The 18,493-nt window shown below is 42.7% G+C and overlaps 1 long non-coding RNA gene across 1 annotated transcript in view; it reads left to right on the top strand.

Moving 5' to 3' along the window:
- Positions 1 to 18,493, top strand: part of LOC142823996 (uncharacterized) — a 51,176-nt gene that overhangs the window by 17,400 nt on the left and 15,283 nt on the right. The window lies entirely within an intron of this gene.

The raw sequence follows: 18,493 nt of genomic DNA, 5'->3' as shown, positions 1-18,493 counted from the left end.
ATGTAAAGTAATTGGCTCAACACAAATATTTATATAATGTCAGACTGCAGTTATGTAGAGCAAAAATAACTGCTTTCTACTGTTTGACCTGCCCTAGTCATATGTTGATTTATTAGGCTCTCCTGCATTTCTATTATGTACTGAGATCTAACTTACTTGCCCTTACCAAAATTGTTGTAGGTCTGTTCTGATCCCTTTTATAAGGAAAACTTATTTAAAAGATGTTAACTCCACTCCTAATTGACAAAGATCCATGGAATGGAAATAACTACTACAACCGATAGCAATTTTGACAACTTTGTGGGTAACATCAGCAGGAGGACTGAACTGAATTGATCATGGAGACTCACTACTCTCTTGACACTATGCTATTATTACACTTGTGTGAGTACCTGAGTACTGAAATATTCTCACAATACTGAGGGCTAAGAATCCACATATGCTGTGCTGGAAATGGGTTTAGCGCTATGTACACTTGCAGTTGCATAACCCTGTTCACACTGCAGAGGTAGGTACATGATATTAGTGCTACCATTTCAGGAGTGGTATCCTAGGGTTCTGTGCTTCACAGGGAGATATTCACCACTTAGCTGTGTTTGTTAATACTGTCTCCTGTCTTCACTCTTTTGCTGAATGCAGTTCTGGATCATTTTGTCTTTCATTATTACTTCCTGCAATACTGACTTATTAAAAAATAACATTTCCTTTTGGGACTGATACATGGAGTGGGTGCTGTGGAGTGTATCTCAGATGAGCACTAGATGGAGATGAAAAGGAGAAAAGAATTTTCTCTTAGGCCAGGTCTATGCTATGGGATACATTCGAATGAAGATAAGCAACTCCAGCTACATTAATTACATAGCTGGAGTCCAAGTATCTTAAATCACAATTTGGAGCCATTCACACAGACCCGCTAATTAGAGCCCCAGAAGACTCTGTGTGGAAGATCAATGCTGCCACAGTCAATCTTCTGTGTAGTGTAGACATGGCCCTAAAGGCCTCAAGTAACATCAGAGGAGCCATTCTTCAGAGCTGACTGAAGTGGAATGGCTTGGAAAAGTCTCTGCACACCATCTTACAACCTGTGATGATTTAAGAATCTGTAGAACTGGTTATTTTAGAGTCAGATTCTGAACTCACTGATTGTATTTCTGTCAAACTCCATTTTGAATATGGGGGCTCAGAGCTTTCTCTGTGATTTCTGTGCTTCTATGTTCGACATAAATTCCAAGATGTGGGCTCACAGCAGAGGGTCATTAACTCAAAAAACCCCACAAACAGATGATACAATAGAGAGGCTTCCACCCAAAAGAAATGTTTTGTCAGGGGAGTGGTTGCCTGCCAACAAATTCACCTGGTAGGTGTCCTGGATCATCTGAGGAGGCTGAGAATTACCTGATAGAAAAACTGGACTGGCTGGAGGCTTAAAGCATACAGGATCCATTGGCTGAGTCACCTCACTGCACTCTCAGTGGTTAGGTGGGAGTACTTGATTAGACTTACGACCTAGTCCGCACCTCCATGTGATGAATACCCACAGATGTTAGCTTAGGTCTACTATTTAAGCCTTCCAGGCCCACATTAACTTTCCTTCTAGCTAATCATTAGGATCCTCTTGAGATATTGTCACAGAAAGCATAATTACTTAATTATATTATCTTCTACCTCCAATTCGCTGATATCCAGTAGACTTTACCTTCTGCTTTGGATAGCTATTTCTTTTTACTGTGATCTTTAATGCTGTTCACATGAGCTAGAGCAGCATTATATTACAAGAATAGCTGTGAAAACACAGCTCCCCTTAATACAGTTATTGTACAGATACATATAGGGAAGTGCATGTTTCTCGCTAAAGCCTTGGTACTAAGCAAAGTTTGAGTACTAAGGACAACCATTCTGTATAAAAGTCCTTCCTTAGAGATAGTGATGCTACATTAGAGACACATATGCCTCCTCACACTTGATTACACCTCTGTCACATCAGAACTGCTGGATGTTGGAGGAAAGGATGACACACCAGAATGCCAGGCTGTATTCCAATGGATGCCCAGAATATCTGTTAAGACTGAAGAGAGTGTTGAAACATATTGCATCTGACATAGAAATGCTGCCTAGAGGCATTGCACAGGCAAGCCCATGGCAGTTCAGCAGCAGGAGGCCAGCCCAGTTTGAAAGGTGCAGAGTCTCCACCAGTCCTTCAAAAGGTGGTAGGAGCCCCAACAGGTGGTAGGAACCCCAACAGGAGACTCCTATTGTCTCCACTTTCCTATGGTGTGAGCAGGGAGGAGAGGAGGCAAAATATAAAGACTATATATAATATATATATTTATAAGCTCTGATGGCCGTTTTAGCCATAAGGGTTTCTTGCTCAAGAAACCCCTGTTGTCTGTCCACATTGCCCTCTTGCGCAAGAACTCTTTGTTTTTGTACAAGAACGGACATTCTTGCGCAAAAAGCTTGCAGTGTAGACATAGTCCTATTGGACTCCCAGTGCAGTTAATGGCAAAACACCCATTGGCTTTCAAGGGAACAGCATCAGGCCCTTGATAATTAGATTGCTAGTTAACATTCCTCCAAGGCAAGTTTGAGAAATTAATTCTTTTTAGTATTCCTGGTTAAATTTGTCAGGATGCAGACTCAACAGAAGTGCTTACATTTTGCATTGTCATGGTGAATTTTGAATGTGGAAGAGCTGAAAACTTTGCTTTGCAAACTTAGAGAGTTCAGAAAACCATGCAGAAATATGGGGAGATCTCAGCTTCCATGGTTTTTTGTTCAGCACAGATTTCTTCTATATTTGGCTGTGAGTTGAAGATGCATATGCAAACTAAACTCTATATACATTTTTTTTTAGTATTTTTGTAGCATCATTTCAGTAAAATCAAATTGCAGAGTTGAGATTGGTGCTGAAATGAGATATGAAAATCTAATCTGAGTTACTGCAATGCACAAATGTTTTCCCCTGCATTCATTAGCTCTGCGGCACAAAAGCCTTCTTGTCCCTAACATTATAAGAGCATCAAAACGAAGACATATTATCAAAAGGCTAGTATAAAGCAGCTGTCTCAAAGTTAAGTTGTTTGTTTAATTTGACATTAAAATCCACTGTTTACCTCTTTATGTTCAATCAGTTTAATGAGAGCAATTTCAAACCCCTTCTTTAAGATCAACCACATAAGCAGTTGGACACATTTCATCCTTGCATTCTTCTAGAGATTTGTGTGCTGACAAAAATCCCTCAGCTTTTTTAGATTATTTTAGCTTTCTTTTTTACTGAAACAATTTAAAATCCATTCTTGCCATTTGACCTCATGATGAAACTCTAAGGCTATGTCTAGACTGCAGGCTTCTTTCGAAAGAGGCTCTTTCGAAAGCATCTTTCGAAAGAGCCTCTTTTGAAAGATCGCGTCTAGACTGCAGGCGGATCTTTCGAAAGAGCAATCCGCTTTTTCGAAAGAGAGCACCCAGCGAGTCTGGATGCTCTCTTTCGAGGAAGCCCTATTTACATTGAAGAACGCCTTCTTTCGAAAGAGGAACTTTCGAAAGAAGGCGTTCTTCCTCGTGAAACGAGGTTTACCGCCATCGAAAGAAAAGCCGCGTTCTTTAGAAATAATTTCGAAAGAACGCGGCTTGAGTCTGGACGCAGGGGAAGTTTTTTCGGGAAAAGGCTACTTTTCCCGAAAAAACCCCTGAGTCTGGACACAGCCTCAATGTTGTGGGTTTTTATTGTATTGTATTGTACTGTATTTTTCAGAGTTGACAGGGAGCTCCTACCCATGAACACTTTTAATTGGAGTGTGATCAAAGCATGAGAACAATAGTAAATATTCGAGATTACCCTCTTTGTGATTTGAATGAAATATCTGAATGTGTTAGAGTGCCTAGGACAATAGGTCACTGCTGGTTCCTGAGGCCTTTGGGTGATATTGCAATATTATTACTAAATAGTTAATATTCCTAATTCTGCCATGCTTTATTATGGGGTTCAAAAGACCTCAAAAAGATCCCCAAAGAAAATGATCAGAACTGTAGCTGGGTATAAAAAATTATTGCAAAAGTATATACACTTAGTCTAATATCATGTGACTCTTTGTGTACAATTACCATGCTGGTAACATTTATTCCAGTGTGTGTCAGTCAAAAGTAACATTTATTCCAGTGTGTGTCAGTCTAAAGCCCACAAAAACAAAAGCACATGGCAATCCACTTTAAAGTAAATGAACAATCAAGATGTGTACACTCATTAAATGAGGAATTTCATGATTTTATTATAGTCCACTTTGTCTACCTCCTCCTACTTTATTGATTGCCCCCTCTTTGTTTTGGCACATCTGTATGTAAGCCCTCATTCTTAAAATGCACCCACATTTGTAAATTTATACTTTTCAGTCATTCCATTGACTTCAATGACACAATTTATAGTCCTAAATTTAAGAATGTGCATAAGTAATTAAAAAGTTAAGAGTCTATGCTTGAAAGGTATTCAGGGACATGGCGCATCTGTCCTTGTATGTTTGTGAAGCATCTAGTCCATTTCAGGGAGCATAATAGTAAGTAAAATGTCAAAATCAAGGGATAGCCAAATTAAATAAAAATACTCCCAGTGGTGTCAATATCAGCAGTTTTTTTAACTAGCCAAATATTTCCAAACTATTAACAGATATTTGAAAGGCTACATATCAAAATGTAGTTGGGGATTAAAGGAAGGTTACCAAGTCTCAGGAGGTTATATCAGTTAATCGGTGACTTGATTATAACTATTAGGCATATGTGTTATAGTATGGGATAGCTATTTTGCAGCCACCCCTTGCTTGCTTTGAATGCTGTAGGGGATTAAATCAATTTGGTGTTCCTAGTCTAACATTCCTGAGTTTTTAGAATGAGAGCAGAAGATGCCTGAACTGTCAATATGATCTCTGTCACTTAAAGCTTTGCAAACCCTGGTTAATTCACAGGAGAAATGACGTTTCCAAAAAAAAAGGAAAGAAAAGAAAAGAAAAGAAAAGAAAAGAAAAGAAAAGAAAAAAGGAAAGCAAACAAGTGTTATCTAAGAAGTTGCTACAAGTTCACATTCTACCGATCTAGATTTTTCTAGATCTTAGAAAGAAGACTGCACATATGTTTAAAACATGTTTACTTTGTGATACAGTAAAACTGTCCTTAATTTATTTGCATTAAGAGAGTATGCCTAATTCTCCAGTCAATTCAAAACTCAACAGGTGCTTGTGTCTTCTGAATTAGTTGGGATGCATAGTATAATGCAAGAGATTATCAAGTACAATCTGAGATTTAGAAACTTCATTTTAGGCTATCCCTAGGCATATACAAAATATGCAGCTGCCTAGGGCACCTGAAAATTTGGGGCACCAATTTTCCAGGTGTTTCTACACAGCTTTGTGTGCTTATATGCCTAAGTATGACCCTATTCCCTTCCTGCCTGCCTGGTTACATTCCCCCTACTCCTGCCAGGAAAGGCCCCAAGCCCAGGAAGAAGCCACATGGAGGGAGGGAGAGATGCAGGGAGGGAAGCCCGAGCCCTAGGCTCCTGGCAGAAGTCACGCAAGAGAGAAGTCCTTATTCCAAGGCCCATGGCAGAAGCCACATGGGGGGGGGGGGGGGGGGGGGTGAGGGAAGCCCTGAATCCCAAGAGTCTGGCAGAAGCCATGCTGGGTGGGGGAGGGAAGCATAGAGCCCCAGGTCCCCAGCAGAAGCTGCTCTGCAGGGAGTGGAGGAAGGAGAGAGAAACGCTGAGCCCCATTAAGAAGACACACAGAGGACCTGTGGGGGAGAAGGGAAGGAAGCTCCAGGCACTCTGGGAGAAGCCATATGGGGGAAGGGCAGCATCCGTTGTATAGGGACCCATACAGTATAAGGATGGCCTTACGTAACTGAGTCAGAAGTAACATATAATATAGACTGACTAAGAGGGGTGATGACTCATGTGGGCTGATGGAGCCTGCACTCCAGGGCTACATCTACACTGGCATGAATTTCCGGAACTGCTTAAAACGGAATAGTATTCCGTTTTAAGTTTTTCCGGAAAAGGAGCGTCTACATTGGCAGGCTGCTTTTCCAGAAAAGCCCTTTTCCGGAAAAGCATCCATGGCCAATGTAGACGCGCTTTTCCGGAAAAGAGCCCCGAGCGTCATATTCGCGATCGGGGCTTTTTTCCAGAAAAGACTACTGGGCTGTCTACACTGGCCCTTTTCCGGAACAGTGTTCCAGAATAAGGACTTATGCCCAAGCAGGAGCAGAATAGTTTTTCCGGAATAGCGGCTGATTTTGTACAGTAGAGCATCGTTGCTTTTCCAGAAATTCAAGGGCCAGTATAGACAGCTCGCAGCTTATTCCGGAAAAACGGCTGATTTTCCAGAATAAGTGGCCCAGTGTAGACACAGCCCAGGAATATTTCAAGCCCAGAGACCCAGCTCCACAAAATTTCAGGGCCAGATCTTTCCCCCAGTATCCCCTGCTACTCTGCACTCTTCCCTTGGTGCATCCCCCAACCCCACCTGCCACCCCTGGGAAATTTAAAAAGGCCCCACCACCGCCATTGACAAGAGTGGCTAGAGTGGCTTCCTGCTCATATGTCTCTATGGCCAATGGGAGATGCAGGGCTGATGCGGTGGGCAGCATCATGCAGTGGCCCCCCACACTCCCTGCCCCTACCTAGTAGCCTCTGCCAGAGGGGGGTGCCAAAGGTAAGCTCCACACTTCCCTTCTTCCTTCCCACATCTCTTCCTGCACCCCCACCCTTTACCGCCACCCTCAAATTCCCTCCCAGAGCCTTCACCTTCTTGCACCCCAACTCCCTGTCCCAGCCCAGAGCCTGGACTCAGCATCCAAATTCCCTCCCAGAGTCTGCACCCCAGACTTCCACCCACACCCAAATTCCTTTCCAGAGCTAACACCCCTCCTGCAGTCAAGCTACTTCCCAGAGCTTTAGGCAGGCACAGGAGGACTTGGACCCCTTCTGGGCACCACCCCTTCTGCCACTCCTGCTGACTAACTTGCAGTTTGGACAATGATTCACCGGCAGTGACTGGAATGTAAATAGGACAATCAATTCCAAACATAACGTTTCATCCTGCACTGAAAAGTGTCATTTGGCTGATCATGTACATTCAGAATAATACAGTAATTCAGCAAGTTAAGTCATTCACATCTCTCTGAACTTTCCAATACTGTTACAGTGGCAGAGCCATAAAATGTGAAGCATTGTGAAGCACTACACCAGAACTATGTTAATAATTCCCCCCTTTTTTACATTATTTATGTCCTCTTGTTCTTAGTCCCATCACTCGCCATACTTCCTCTGCTTCTCGTTTCATTTCCCATACCCTTTTCTCTGTGATGTCCCTTCTCATGCACAGTGTCTTTTATTGTGTCCCTTTTATTTTATTCATTTCTTGTCTCAGTCCCATCTCTCTGTCCATCTCCTAATCCTCTCAACCTCTCATTCCCTAATCAAGTGTGATTTCTTCAACCCCCCCCCCCCCACCCCCAGACCTAGACCTTCTTCTCATTTTCTGACTGATGCTTTGTTTTTCTGCTCTTACCACACAGGCAATGTTGAGCAGAATATCTGTCAGAGTAGCCAAAATCTGTGAGTGGCAAGGAAGCAGTTTGAGGAGCATTCCCACATTGTGATATAAAGGCAGCAATAAGAGAGCAACCAAACCAGCTTGAACTACCCTGATTTTTACCACCCTCCCACATGGATGTATTCTAAGGAAAAGGAGCAGAGACAGAGAAAGGAAGAAGAGGTGATTTCTATGGCAACATGGCCCAAAAGAGCTCCGTCATTGGCTAGTCTGGACTCTGGCTCAACTTTTGCTTCTCTGTGCTGATCTAAGATCTTTCAGATTCTGTAGGCCAAAGGACTGAAATCTTATCTTATTTTGAAAGGCTACCTTTTTTGCAGATGCTGACTGAGAGCACTATGCCCTGAAGGTGAAGGAACAAGATTCTCCCAGGAATCTGGCGTGGCTAAGTAGCCATACACCGAAAGCAGGGGTCAGTTGCAACCAAGGCCTAGGTCTGTAGGTGTGAAGGCCCTGGGCCTTCCCCTTCAGAACTGTTTATATTCTTGGAGTCAGGCATTTAAAGGGACTGGTTCATTACAGACTATGGTGTAGATCAGATTCTGTGAATCCATGACAATAGCAAGGGCATATTTCTTCCAAATGGACTTGGGGCAGGTGGGCATGTATCCCCTACACGAGCCCTTCCACAGTCTGTGTCTATAAAGTCAATTCTCCTGCTCTAGCACACATTGTTGCCTGAAAGTAGACACAGTTATTTTTGCAATCTGTTGCAAAAGGAGACAGCAATATCTATTTTAGCATGCTTCAGTTCCAGAAATGTCTATGTAGATTCGCATAGGCACAGTGGCAGCTATTATGAGTACCTCAAGGGATGTCCCTGGAGCCATAAGTAGGCAGGTTCAGAGAACTCTGAGAGCAACCTGGTTGTTGGATTTCACCTTCCATTGGACTTAATGCCCTGGAATTCGGGTGACACAAGATTGCTGCCTATGCTAAGAAGCGTTCAACTGGTTACTCTCGCTGGGTTTGAATTCCTGAAAGTTATTGAAAGCCTCTTCTAACTTTTCCAGTCCCTCTCATCTGCCAGCACTGGCCTTACAGAATAAGGAAGTTCTCAAAACTGCTCAAGCATGTATGTTTTGGCAGGAGTATTTAAGTCATGCTTTGGCAGTAGCCAGACAGAGGTGGACATAGAAGCTGTTGACAGGATTGATGTTCTGTGTTTTATGGAGTATTTCCTTTCCTTTTTGTGGGAGAGGGGCTTCTTCCCCAATAAATCCATCCCCTTTACTATTTTGCATTAGGAGGCATGAGTGCGTATATGCCGACAAGTTTAATGACTTATGTGTATTGTATATTGCTACAGGTTGGACTTCCTTGGTCTGGAAGGTCACCTCCGGGACCTGGCCAGTCCCTATTGAGAGAATTCACCACACTAGGGCTATGTCTAGACTGCAAGCCTCTTTCGAAAGAGCCTCTTTCGAAAGAGAGCGTCTAGACTGCATGCGGAACTTTCGAAAGAGCAAGCCGCTTTTTCAAAAGAAAGCACCCAGTGAGTCTGGATGCTCTCTTTCGAAGAAGCCCTATTTACATTCAAGAACGCCTTCTTTCGAAAGAAGCACTTTCGAAAGAAGGCGTTCTTCCTCCTGAAATGAGGTTTACCGCCGTCGAAAGAAAAGCCGCGTTCTTTCGATTTAATTTCGAAAGAACGCGGCTGCAGTCTAGACGCAGGTGAAGTTTTTTCGGAAAAAGGCTACTTTTCCCGAAAACCCCCTGAGTCTGGACACAGCCATGGGGAGGTCATCTGCCACTAGCTCCCAAGGCTGGCCCAGCAGGCACCCTGCCTCCCTTCTCCACTCCCCACACCTATTGTGGATGGAAGAGCAGATGACCATTTTATTTTGAGGAGTTAGTGAATCTTCCCAGTTCTCATGTCTGCAAACTAGAAAACAGGTTTTGTCTTGCTGTTAGCAAGAAAAAATCCCAGCTAACTCGCTTGTTAGAGAGATAGGCCATGCCCAGTGTGGTTGAGCTCACCGCATAGTTTAGATAAGCTTTGGGGTAAAGAAGCCTGTCTGTGGGAATCTTTTCACAGAGGCAGGTGTTTGTTTTTGTTTTTTTCCTCTGCACATAGTTAGTTGTTGCTTCTAGTATGTTGTGTGCAGGCTATATCTAGTTTACTGTTGCCAACGCCCTTTGGACTTCTTGAAGGACCTGGAACTGAACAGAGATGCCTTTCGGACCTGGCCCAGGACCATCCTTTGCTGAATCAGAGTCCCCAGCAAGCCAAAGGGATGTTGTAAGCCTTCTCTTGCCTTTTATTTTTATATCACCTGTAATATCTAATAAACCTTGCATTTAGTTGCATTAAGCAATTTGTGTCTTCTTGGTTATCCTCCGAACCTGAGAGCAGAATCTGGCTGGCCCAGCCTCTGAAGTAAGACAACACCCAACATGGCTGGGCTACTTCCCCAGCTGCTGCTGGCTCCCTGGGCAGCACAGGTTCTAACTTGTGTGACAGGGCTCCAGCCCCACACATCCAGAGGCAGCCACGGGGCTCTGGTCCCAGCCCTGCACTCCAGAGGGCTGCCACAGGGCTCTAGGGCTGCCGTGGGGCTCTAGCCCAGTTCTAACCTGTGCTGCTGGGGGGCTCCTGCATGGCCCCGTGCTGCCGCGGGTTGCTGAACGCTGCCATGGGGCTCTGGCCCCAGTCTCGTGCTGCCCCTAGCGGGGCTGTCAAACTTGTTGCCCCAGCCCTGGCTGGCCTTCCTGCCCTTAGGCTCCGGGGCACTCTGAACCAAGAGCATCCATGGTCCTGCCGGACGATAGATGTTGCCAGACCAGAGAGTACCTGTTTTTGGAGGTACTACCTGTACTATTCTCGGAGGTAGGTGAAACTCATTGCTTACACATTGGAGTTTCTGACACCACTGGCTCATGACCTCTGTGCCACCTCCTATTAAGTGACAAAGCCATCAACCAGATCAATAGCTTGCTTGATTTCTGAAGTCAGGTCCTTCATGCACACTCGGCTAGACTTCCCTAGAGGGTAGAGACTATAACTATAATGACCATTAATGAGTTTCTGCAACAAAGTGCTACAATCTGGATGACCCATATAAATATTGCAAGTGGCAGTTTGAATAATGAATGATGAAGAAATTAAGCCAACCTGTTCTTGGCAGTTTGGCCTTTCAATATCTTAAAATGCTTGCCAACAACCGTTTCATCTAGCAAAGATTTAGCATGTCAGGAGAAAATTAGACAGAGAAGGTCAAGAATACTAGTTGAATATGCAGGGTACTGTTTTTTGAAAACAGTCTCTCTCTTTTTCATACCCTATTTTTTCCCTTTAACACTGCTATGTACATCTTGCATTTAAAGAAAGAAAAGAAAAAAAGATGCTCCCTTAAATTCCTGCACACATTTGAATATCACACTTAACATGTTTGTGGAATAAATTTCACACACTACACTAAGCTAGCATGTTCCTGGGTGTTTGTTGATTCTCAATAGCTAAAGTGTGGCTGTGAAATTTTTGGTTCTATGCTGAAAATTATCCAGTAGCATGAACAGAAAATGGTTTTAGCATCTAATTGTAAGACAAAGCAACAAGACCCAAGTTCTAAGAAAAAAATTATAAAACCATAGTGAGAAGTTTTGTACCTCAAGTTATTCAGCACTGGATACATTTTTTTTCAGAACATAACGCCTGTTGTGTCCTTTTAATAAGGCCAATTCTACGTTCCCATAAAGATATAGATAAGAAACAGCTGTGTTTTTAATGGGTCAGTAGCAGAGCTGATTGACTTTGTTTTTCATGAATATTTTTTTCACTGAAAAATGGGATTCTGGCCACAGTTAAATTTATTCACCAAAAACATTAATTGAAAATACATGCTTTCATGTGACATTTCAAAACAAACAATTTAAGAGAGAAAGTAGGATTTTTTCCCACCAAAATGACATACAAATATTCAAAAGAAAAATTTCAAATTAAATTACTTTTTCCCATTTTTATGGGACTTTCAACAAACTGCAGTAAATATTCTGGTAAGATAGGGTTATCAACAAGTAAGTACACAGATGATTATATATGTCAGGAATACACAATAATGTATTTTAGTCATGCCATTGTTATGTTCAAGAAACAACACAGGTATTTGGTGCAACATCATTTTATTCAAGTATATGTGCAGGCGTTCAGTGCAGTATTGTTATGCATCAATAATCAATAACACAGAAGTTCTCAAACTACAGCCTGTGCTTCTTTGCAGATTCTAAAAGGAGTCATTTTCAGAACCCATACAGTGAAGAGGATGGAGGATTGGGAGGGGAGTTGATTCCAAAAGGATAGATCAACAAAGGGAATTGGGTGCATAGTTGCCACGTTAGGCAACTAAGTTAAACATGCTTAGCTACTGCCTAATTTTTTAGAGGCCCAAATTCCCTGGTGCCTAATGTTTCCACCTATAAATAAGGCTCCATATCTGTCACTAAGGTCATAGAAGTCACGGATTCGGTGTCTTGCTATGACTTGTGCAGGGGCCAGTGTGGCTGACCCCGGGGCTGCTCAAAGAGCTGGGACAGCCATACCAGCCACTGCTCCTGCTCAGGAAGGCCAGCTAGAGTGACCATGATCTACAGCCCTTGACAGCTGGTAGCACAGACCTCAGATTTTCCCCTGCATTGTCTCCCTAAATACCCCTCCTGCCCCCTGAAACAGCTCCCCTCATGTTCCCCAGCACCCACCAAGACTGAATCACAAGTTAGTATAAATCACAGACAGATCATGGGGCATTAATTTTTGTTTATTGCCTATGAACTGTCCATCACTTTCACAAAAAATATCTGTGACTAAATCATAGCCTTAGCTTTGAGCCTTGACCAAAATATCAAGAGGGTGATACTATTCTATAGCTTTCAGAGAGGTAGCTATGTTAGTCTGTTTCAGCAAAAACAACAAGGAGTTCGGTGACATGTTCAAGACTAATAAATTTATTAGAGCATTAGAATGCCTCCATTCTGATGTAATTAGCACTGATGTCACAGTCCCATCTCCGTATCTTTGTTTGTCTTTCTTTCTTTTTCTCTTCAGCATCTGAACAAGTGAGTTGTAGCTCACAAAAGCTTATGCTCTAATACCCTAATAAATGTGATAGAGATGTAGCCGTGTTAGTCTGGTGTAGCTGAAACAAAATACAGGACTATGTAGCACTTTAAAGACTAACAAGATGGTTTATTAGATGATGAGCTTTCGTGGGCCAGACCCACTTCCTCAGATCAAATAATGGAAGAAAATAGTCACAACCATATATACCAAAGGATACAATTTTAAAAAAATGAACACACATGAAAAGGACAAATCACATTACAGAACAGAAGGGGGATGTGGGGGGGGGGGGAAGGAAGGAAGGTGAATGCCTGTGAGTTAATGATATTAGAGGTGGGGAAGGGGAAATGTCTGTGAGTTAATAGTATTAGAGGTGATAATTGGGGAAGCTATCTTTGTAATGGGTGAGATAATTGGAGTCTTTGTTAATTCCCCTGCGGAGAGTGTCGAATTTTAGCATGAATGCCAGTTCAGAGGATTCCCTTTCAAGTGCAGATTTGAATGTCTTCTGAAGTAGGATGCAGGTTAGCAGGTCATTCAGACAGTGTCCTTTCTGGTTGAAATGACAAGCAACTGTTTTTTCTTTGTGATCCTGTCTAATGTCTGTTTTGTGGGCATTGATTCTTTGGCGAAGTGTCTGAGATGTTTGTCCAATGTACATAGCAGACGGACACTTTCAGCACATGATAGCATAAATTATATTTCTGGAGGCGCAGGAATATGTGTTCTTGATCTTATAACTCACTTGGTTAGGCCCAATAATGGTATCAGCAGAGTGAATATGTGGACAAAGCTGGCAGCGGGGTTTGTTGCAAGGGAAAGTACCAGGGTTGGTATTAGTGTGGTATGTCCTGTGGTTGTTGGTAAGAATCATCTTGAGGTTAGGTGGTTGTCTATAGGAGACTATGGGTCTATCTCCCAGAGCTTCTTGGAGTTTAGTGTCCTGTTCCAGTATAGGCTGTAATCTATTGATAATGTGTTGGACAGGTTTAAGTTGGGAGCTGTAGGTGATGACAAGTGGTGTTCTATTGTTGGTTTTCTTGGGTCTGTCTTGTAGTAGATGGTTTCTAGGTATTCGTTTGGCTCTTTCAATTTGCTTTTTTATTTCTCCAGGTGGGTAGTTGAGGTTTATAAATGCTTGGTAGAGATCCTGAAGTTTCTGGTTTACTAATAAATGTGTTAGTCTTTAAAGTGCCACTGGCCTCCTAATTTATTCCATTCTATATTTTTTGTAGCCTAGTGGTAAGAGCCCACACCTATGATTTCAGAAACACTGGTGCAAATCCCCACTTTTTCTGAGTTGTAGCAAGGACTTGAGCATAGGTCTTCTATTTCATGGGTGCATGCCCTAGCCACAAAGCAATTGAGTACTTTGGTGCTAGTTTCTCCTATCAAAGTTATTGCACTTTATATAACACACCTAACTATTCCTTGGTGCAAGGACTGGAATTTGGATTAGGATTAGGAGTGGCCTAATAACTAGGCTACAGAGTCAGACTCACTTACTCTCTGGCCCACCAATTCTTCCAGGCTACGTCTACACTGGCCCCTTTTCCGGAAGGGGCATGTAAATTTCACGAGTCGTCGTAAGGAAATCCGCGGGGGATTTAAATATCCCCCGCGGCATTTAAATAAAAATGTCCGCCGCTTTTTTCCGGCTTTTAAAAAAGCCGGAAAAGAGCGTCTAGACTGGCCCCGATCCTCCGGAAAAAGTGCCCTTTTCCGGAGGCTCTTATTCTTACTTTGAAGTAGGAATAAGAGCCTCCGGAAAAGGGCGCTTTTTCCGGAGGATCGGGGCCAGTCTAGACGCTCTTTTCCGGCTTTTTTAAAAGCCGGAAAAAAGCGGCGGACATTTTTATTTAAATGCCGCGGGGGATATTTAAATCCCCCGCGCATTTCCCTACGACGATAGGTGAAATTTACATGCCCCTTCCGGAAAAGGGGCCAGTGTAGACGTAGCCCCAATGTATAGGAAGCCTGGGTGCCTAACTTGGGGCTATGAATGCCACTGGATGGCAGAGGATCTAAAGTTAAGCATTGCAATGCTGTGCCTAGGTCTCTATTATGGATTTAGCACCAAAAGGATACTTCACATTTTCATTCTGCAGATGACTTTGAGAGAGAAGAACTCCTGTTTTATGCCAGCTACAGTCCTAAAGCTATTCCTTTTGCCTTCAGGGTAAAAGCAATTGACAACAATGAGTTCCAGAAATAAAAATAGAGTGTCCATCAGATGAGAGAGAAATGGAAGGCTCCAGCCATACATGGGGGTTGGGACACAATTATAATGCTGGGTTAAGGTTGCTGGTATCACTTATTCAGAAGCTACACAGGGTGCTTAGGAACTTAACTCTTGCTGGGGATCTGGGGCCAGCTCCTCAGCTAGTATAAATTGGCATTGCACTCTCAGGCTATAAATAAGAAAATGACACCTTTCCAGATGGAGCACTGTGTAATTTACCAAAAGGTCAGTGTTGATTTTCTTTGTTTCTGGCACATGACAAGTATTGTGTTACTGCCTAGGAGCCTAGCACTCCTCCAGCCATTCTTAGGACTGTCTAGTGCAAACTGCGATTTGTTCCTCTTGTCCTGTGCTGCTGTATTTAGAAGCATTGTAATTTTAACTTTTCTACTTTTAAGCATTGGACATGGGGGTGGCAGGGAAGATGGCTTATTACTTATCTTATTAATCACATCCTAGCTATTAGTACTTTAGCACTAGCCTAACACTCTGTTCCTTACCATTGATGTTCATAAATATCTTTGTTGCTTTTCAGATCTGGAGCATGAGTGGTGTTGGAAGTGTCTTCCAGAATATTATGCCCTTGGTTCTTTTATTACACTATTGTTATCATTTCATTTAGTAACATGAACATGCATATGAAAAATTTAAAAAACAACAAATTGTCTAGTAGCACTTTATAGACAAACAAAACATATAGATGGTATCATGAGCTTTCATGGGCACAACCCACTTCTTCAGATGACCAGAGTGTTGGATGTCTAGAATCAAAATAAATAGGGGAGAAGGGAAGGGTGTTGGGGGAGGGGGGTGGAGAAACAAGGTGAGGCAGTGGGTACAAAAATATCAAGGGGAAAGTGGAGCTGAAATGTAACAGGATAAACTAATAGTCTATAAGCATCTAAAGACTGGATACTACTAACTCTTCCTCTAATTGCCTTCTAATGGTTCTTACCTAAAAACTGGATAGTCTAAAGAGGCAGATGTTTATAGACTATTTGTTTTTTCTGTTACATTTCAGCTCCGCTTTCCCCTTGATATTTTTATACCCACTGCCTCTTCTTGTCACCCCCCACTCCCATTCTTTTCCTTCTCCCCTCTCCCCCTTCTTCCCTATTTATTTTGGTTCTGGGCATCCAACACTCTGGTCATCTGAAGAAGTGTAATAGAGATGTAGTCATGTTAGTCTGGTCTTGCTGAAACAAAAGACAGGACTGTGCAGCACTTTAAAGACTAACAAGATGGTTTGGCCATGAAAGCTCATCACCTAATAAACCATCTTGTCAGTCTTTGAAGTGATGCATAGTCCTGTCATTTGTTTCATCTGAAGCAGTGGGCTGTGCCCACGAAAGCTCATGACACCATCTACATGTTTTGTTAGTCTTTAAAGTGCTACCAGACTATTGGTTATTTTTTAAGTTTATTCTGTACAGACTAACTCGGCTACCCTCTGAAGCTTATGCATATGAAAGTTTGTCTGCAGGCTGTTTGGGTCCTGGACAGTCTTTTGGTTCTGTGTTTGTACAGCACCTAGCACAATGGGGTCCTGGCCCATGACTAGGACTCTGAGGCATTGCCAAAATGTAAATAAGATGAACACTAGGCATGTGTGACTATGTGCATTTGAGTCTGTGGGTTGGTCCAAGACAACATATGTCTGGTAACCTCTGCAGCAGAGGTTGGAGCTGGCAGTGTTCATTTTGCTGCTGATTGCTGGGGTGTAGAAAAAAAATCATATGAGCAAACAACTTTGTTCAAAGTCATTTAAACTCAGATTCTCTGTGTCCTGGCAAGGAAGGGGACTGTGCATTTTGTCTGCACAGGAGACAGCCTTAGAGAGCTGCAATTCTGCTTCTCTCCACTTCCTTTTTAAAAAAAAACGAACAAACATGCCATAACTTCTTTTGTTTTAGTGATGCAAAGGGAATGGCAGGAGGAAAGGCCTTGCTGAGGGTATAGGATGGCTGAAGGCCCACATGTAAATTGAACCTAGCCTCCAAAACCAACACTTCCCACTCCACCCATTTACCAAAAGTGCTCAGAAAAGTATCAGTAAATAGATGGGCTTCCACCAGTCAGGCTCTATCATATCAATGGGAATAATAAAATCCAGTGTCAATGCTCCTCCACTGACAATGTCCTGCTGCCAGGCCCCAGCTAAATGAAACTGCCAGCTATCAGCTCATCCATGCTTCTGATCTCAACAGCTGTGGTAATAGAAGAGATACCAGCTTTCTAAGCTCTTACCTACAGGGGGAGGTGGTTAGTTGTTTCAGAGGGAGGATACTGGCCATAGGTGTAGTCGTACCACTGCAAGACCCCATTGTAATTTGTCTTTTTTACCAGATCAGTTTACTCCTGCTTCATTGGTATAACTACACCAATGGCAAAAAGCTCAGGGTAGCTAAGGTCTAAGATATGCAATACCCAAATGCATAAATATGTTTAGGTTCCTAATTTCCATTCAGAGCAACAGCAGTTAGGAGCCTGAATACATTTGAGGATCTCAGCAAAAGATCTTGCTAGCATGAAACCAATACCTGACATTGCATGTGCAAATGTACCATAGATTAGTGATTCATAAGAAGCAGCAATGTTCTGTACTAGCCAGAGTTTGCTAGAAAGTATGCAGTTTGTAATCAGGAACTGCACACTTGCAATTATTTTGGACCTAGTGTTGACGAAGGGATAGATAAGGAAAAGTAACATTTCCTGTGTTCCACTCTCCTTCAGCTTCATCCCAAGCTAGTCCAGCTGCCTCAGTTTCAACTGATCACCTCCCTCTCCCTTCCCTCTCCCCCCCCCCCCCCATCAGTAGGGAGGGAAAGAGAAGATCCTGTGATCTTGATCCTACTAAGGCAGAAAACATCCCAGCAATTCAAATGCATTACTCCTAAGGAAATGGAAAGGAGAGCACAAACTTGCTTTTGCTGGGGGTGGAGAAGAGACTTGTGCCTGTTCTCTTTTGCCTTTCTCTAAACAGTGACCCCATCTTTCCAATTTGCTACTTCACCCTATTCTATAGAGCTGCTGCGGGAATCCTTAAAAGACGCCAGAGTGCTTGAATAAGTTTCAGAGCTTTTCCAGGTTTACCTGAGCAAGTGCAAATGTTCGTGGTTTGTAAAATGGGGAGAAGCACAATCAAATTTAAGACATGCCTGGTTTTGGTTCTTGATTTTTTATTGTATACTTTAAACTCAAACCACATTCATTGAATAATTAATTGAGTCACAAATCTTCATGGCAAACTTGGGCCACTTTGCCAAATCCCAGAGCTATTATTCAATTCTCATCCTCCTCGACCTGCCAGACAGTTTTTGCACTGTTGCCTATACTTTTTGTAACCATGTCCTCCTTTGGCTTTTGTGATTCCATTCCCTTTTGATTTTCTGTATACCTCTAATCTCTCAAGTGTATCCTGCAGAAGATCCTCCTCACACATACTTCCAGTTTTCTGTAAGGGTTCCACTGGAGCCTCTTCTTGGTCCCCTTCTCTTCTCCCTCTACCAGCATATAACATGGATCTGAACATTGCTAGACTGACAACTCACAGATCTACCTCTATACTCCAGACCAACTGCCTTCTGTTCA

This window comes from Pelodiscus sinensis, chromosome 1, assembly GCF_049634645.1.
Source record: "Pelodiscus sinensis isolate JC-2024 chromosome 1, ASM4963464v1, whole genome shotgun sequence".
Classification (NCBI taxonomy): domain Eukaryota; kingdom Metazoa; phylum Chordata; order Testudines; family Trionychidae; genus Pelodiscus; species Pelodiscus sinensis.
This window is presented reverse-complemented; position numbering and strand designations above follow the sequence as displayed.